Source organism: Numida meleagris, chromosome 1, assembly GCF_002078875.1.
Source record: "Numida meleagris isolate 19003 breed g44 Domestic line chromosome 1, NumMel1.0, whole genome shotgun sequence".
NCBI classification, from domain to species: Eukaryota; Metazoa; Chordata; class Aves; order Galliformes; family Numididae; genus Numida; species Numida meleagris.
The window spans coordinates 134697514-134702781 of record NC_034409.1 but is presented as its reverse complement, the minus strand read 5'-3'; positions in this window follow the sequence as shown (position 1 = coordinate 134702781).

Sequence of the window (5268 nt, the reverse complement as noted above, 5' to 3'; positions counted from 1 at the left end):
TTTTAGGAGGTGATCTTCTGTAATTTTTTTGTCTGTACTCTAAAAACACGTAAGTAGGACGCTATGCAACTCGGTATTCCTCAGAAACAGATAAAAGTACCGTTGAGAAGAATTTTAATATCAAACTATGTAAGTGAGAGGCCAACTAAAATTACTTCAAAGTGTAAGTGAAACAACTGTTGGAGAATCATTTGGTTTTATCTTCATGTAAAGTTTATCTTGTTTACCAGGTTTATTCTGACTGCTGAGAAGGGATCTGAGTTCAGCTTCCTGGCTGAGTGAAAGAGCCTGGCTTGGTCTGAGAAGGAGGAGACCTAACCAGGACAGTTCTCCTGCAGTAGAGACAGACAGGGCTGAAGTCTTCACCAGATCGGGGTCTGCGTAAAAGCAATCATTCCCAACCCATTGAGGTGCCCAGGGGATGTGGGCAGAGCCCTGCTGGCTCAAGGAGGGATCTTGTTTGTGAGAGGAACCCATAAGAGCAAGAGAAGAAGAGCTTGTGCACATCCTCACATACTTCATATTTTTGGCCAACGGTGGCTCCCAGGCTACTCTCTCACCTTCCCATGAGTGCCTGGGTTATAAGTATCTCTTGATGACATTATAGGTGAGTAACTAAATACAGTTTATTTAGCAGTAATCTTCCACTTGAGGATTCTTATTTGCCACCTCTCAGTTACCAAAAGATCGGACTTGAAACCTTGGCTCAGTAAAAACTGTCAGGGCTTGATCTTTCACATCTTTCGGGAAAAGCTGTCATCCCATCACTAACTAGGACACCTGCATCCTGTTTGATTGCAGGGAAGCTGGCCTTGGGTTTACACATCCGCATGGACGGGGTATCCAGAACATTGATATTCACAGGGGAAGCCAGGCAGGACGAGCTGCCACCTGCTCAGTGCTTGCTCTTTTTCCTATGCGCCTCCTGATGACACAGAATAAATGCAGGCTTGCAGCCTGTCTTTGTACAGAGTCAGTGTGGCGTGAGAGCTTTATTTCCACAATAGCAACTTTGTTTTGCAAATTCAGCTTTGCTGAAAGTAGATCCAGCTTCTCTGAGAAACAGGAATTGTATCTAGTTACATCACGGCTGATTTTGGTGCCATCTGCTTCCTTGTTTTTAAAGTATAAAGCTCTCTCTTTAATAAAAATCTTCACCGCTTTGATAGCCTCACTCAATTTCTGTTGTCCTATTTCTTATTGGATTCTGAGGTCATCAACATTTTGCAGTATGGAAATCACCTTGTCTGTCAAGATGGAGTAGGGCTCCATTCTGTCATGATCTATTGTGTCAAAGGAAATTGATGTGGAACATAAATATTCAGTAAAAATTCTGCACTCACGCCTGTAGGAGTTTTAAAGAGAAGGTGATTCAGTTCCCAAACATCATTCTGACAACTTCACATTTCCTTTTTTAACACTTTCTGCTGCTTATTTTTATTGAAAAACAAATGGCTATAAGTCGTTTCCAGAGAGTCTTCGGAGGTTTGTGGCTTACCTCTTCATGCTGCATGCATGGTTTGGGCTGGAAGATTTCTCCCAAAGGATCAAGAGCGGGAAAAGAGCAACAAGCCTTAGCTTGCTGTCAGACAGCTTCATTACTTTAAAACCAGCCTGGGTTATGGGTACCTGTCCACGAAGAGCTGATGACAAGTGACCACTCCTATGTCCGTGTCCTTTATTCAAAAGGAAATGAACCTGAAAATCATGCAGGTGCCCCATCTGTGATGCCAGTCTGTTCCCGTGGTATCTACAGAGAGATACCACAGACAGATACTTAGCCACAAGTGCTGAAAACCATACTGCTTCTGTGTGGGCTGTGAGGTGTGACAGATCACTGCTAAATGCCGCCTGACATTACAGCAGTTCAGGGAGAGAACTACCAGCCTTTCTGGAAACATAACAGGTTTTGGCTAATGTCTCAGTGCTGCTGAGGTTTGTATGAAGTTTCTATCTGAAAGTGAAACCAGAAGCTGTTTTGAAGGTCTTGTGGTTTTCCCCACACTGTAAGCTAGAGATCCTCAGGTGGCAAACACTGACAATTGCTGTATCAAACACATTTAAAACATGGAATGATATTTTAAGGTGGACACATTCCCTTCTCAAAAAAAAAACAAACAACCAAACCCCAAACCAATGATTGAGCTCCCATTAACGAGAGGAATTAAACTCTTGTGTCTGAGTTGCTTTTAAAAATATCCTTGTGCCAGAAGACTTAGAAAAGAAAGCGAATTACTGCTGTCACCCAACTCCCAGCTATTTCATTTCTTAATTACGGGTGTTTAACTTTGTGCTATTAAGAATTTTTTTTGTATGCGCACTGTTCTATGATGCACTATTGTTCAAACAAAAACCACAAAGGACTTTCAAAAACCAGAAGAATGGAAGTATCATAGAACTTCACGCTTGAAAAAGAAATGTAAATTTGTGCGTTCTCTGGAGAAATGTTTCCCGTCAGAATCCTGCTCAGCAGGCAGGAAAGAGCATTCAATATAAATTACAGGATTTGAATTATGTCACTTTTCAAAATATCTTTTGCCATTACTATAAAGTCAGAGCTGTCTGACAGCTTCCCAGGGTGCTGAGCAGTTTTAGCACCAACAGAGATTTTCATTTCCAGAAGTGTAAACTTTTTTACTTACCATCATCAGTGCTGCTCGAGAGCATGCCTGCATCTTGATGGGTCCTGCCTCCTCACCTCTGCACCAGTGATGGAGAAGTGATAGAAGTCTTTGCTGGGTGAGGAGACTGACAGTAGAGCTCATGATGGGTCTCCTGCAGTGAGCACGCCACGATGCTCATTCCTCCTAACCTGCATACAGCAAAACCAAACCACTCTGCCAAGAGTGCTTCATCCCAGTCCTGGCAGGGTGTCCTTTCTCGCAGTCCAACTGGGAGCTTTGCTGTTTGCATCAGCGGTGTGCCAGCAGAGATCCCGCTTCTCCAGGTGGACTGTTGCTGGGAATGTGCAATGGAAATTTATGAGCCAAAGAAAAGCTTGCTCCAAAAGAACACCTGGAAGATGACACTCATAAGACATTTTCAACAGGTGTTTCCAAATTCACTTGAATTTTTACACATTCATATTTATGTCTTTATTTTATTTATAGCTCATTTTTCAAAGTTTTCTGCAATGTAGGCAGAAGTCTGAAAAGATATAATTGTTCAAATTATGTTAGTTAATGGTAGAAGCTTTGAGCCAAATATTCATGGGGATGGCTCAGATTATTTTTACAGTATTTTCTTGACTGAAGGCACAGTAAGAAGCTCCATGTGACAAATGTTTTTTTTTCTGAATTTTATCATCAGAAAACATTTTTAACATATGATTTTTAAGAGACCAGTATGAAACTATGAGATCAACAGTGCTCATTTCCACGGCCAAAGCTAGCTCTGTGCAGACCGTGACTCCGCCAAGCATGCGCTAACCCACCACTCAGTCCCAGTGGCAGAAGAGGACTTGGCACACCCCTCACAGTCTGAACATGAGGACCAGTGGCCAGCCAGCACCTGGTTTTGGTGGTTCAAGTTTAACAGGCACTATGCTGAGGATCTTTAAAAAAGAAATCAGCCTGCAACACTGCTGAAGAGATTCTGATGGGTACTGCGTTTTGTGGACCACCTATCAAAAAGATGTTGAACAGAAAATAGATATGTTTCTCATCCATAGATTTATTTTCATTTACTCTTAAAATGTCCTTACACTCAACTTGTTTGGTGACAGTACTCAGGTGACAGTGTCATAGAATTTCCTACTAACATCCCAAGTCATTTTTTTCCTAAACAAAATCAATACATCAAAGCTGGTAGTAACACAACCTTAAAGTTCAGACTGTGACTTTTATTCATACCTGCATCTGGACATCTGAGAGTCTTTCACTCAGTACAGTGATGACATGCGGCAGCTCTTCACACTGGCTCTCATTCCTACTGCCCTGAATAATGTCACCGACAGACCTTGTTACCTCATTACTCATCCCCTGCTCTGGACCAGCTGGGGGTATGTCGGTAGCACAGGTCCCCTCCACCTCAGATCACAGGGAAAGTATTTTTACGAACTGGTATCGGACTATCACCCCGGCATTGACTGGATTTCAGATTCAGTTTTAAGAAAAAGATTGTATCACACAGTTTACATTTCAGCCATTTCAATCTTTTCTGTTCTTTTTTTTTTTTTTTTTAGAAGATTCTGAGTGAATATTATCTGGTTCTGGCAATTTCTTGTTCTTTATTTTGTTGATACATTCCATGGACTTTTCATCTCATGCTCAAACTCCAAACAGATCTGTCTAAAGAACTCCTTCAAAAAAGTCTTCCCCTAGCTCCTATGGAGAATAAAGGTGGGAATTTTTTTTCCTAGGCCTTGCTTTCTGTGCTTGCTTCTAATAATTTTCTTGGGACAGCTTTCTGCAAAAAAAAGAACCTAAAAATAATCGAGTAAAGGAACCATTAAAAGAATGATTAAAGGGAAGAGTTGTGACAGTAACAACTACAGTTCTGTGGAGACTCTTTTGAAACTTGATATTTACATAGTATGCAAGAGCGTTGCATGAATCAATGAAAGGCAGCTACATCCGGCCCTCAGCTTTCTTAACTTTTAAAGGGACTTCAGTAGTATTAACAGAAAGAACTACTACACATCTACAGAACCTGTGGAAAAACCACTTGGAGCCTTTACACATACTAAACACACTGTCACCTCCAGCCAGGAGCTATGTCCATTGTCCATCATAATGTAAAGGAGAAAGCTTTTATTGGCCAAACAGAGCTTCATCTAGCGCTCCTTTAGCAACCTCACAACAAATGATGTTTGACACAGAAGGGCCTTTCCTAGCATTATACTGAGGACAGCAGAACACAGGAAGGTTGAGCAGGTGACCCAGCACAACCCAGCCAGGTGCAGCACTGGTGATATGAAACATTTGCCTGCTGGTTTGAAAAACGGTACTGACTTTGGAACTAAACACGATGTTTTCAGGTGTCACTGTAAACAAGAGATTCGTAACTTAATACAGTTCAGATTTATAATTTAATCTAACACAGGAATGGAGCTCTTGGAGGATGCGGACCACAGGGAGCCTGTACGACGTCACGCAGGTGACCCCGTCGCAGGTACCTCCCGCCACGCCAGCGGCCGCGCCACGAGCCCAGCGGCGCCGCTCCGCCTTACGGCAGCGCCACGTGACCAGCGCCGCACACCGCCCGCCCGTCACGGCGAGGGAAGGCGGGAGGCCGCGAGGGGCGGGGCTACGTGCAGCGCCGGCGCTT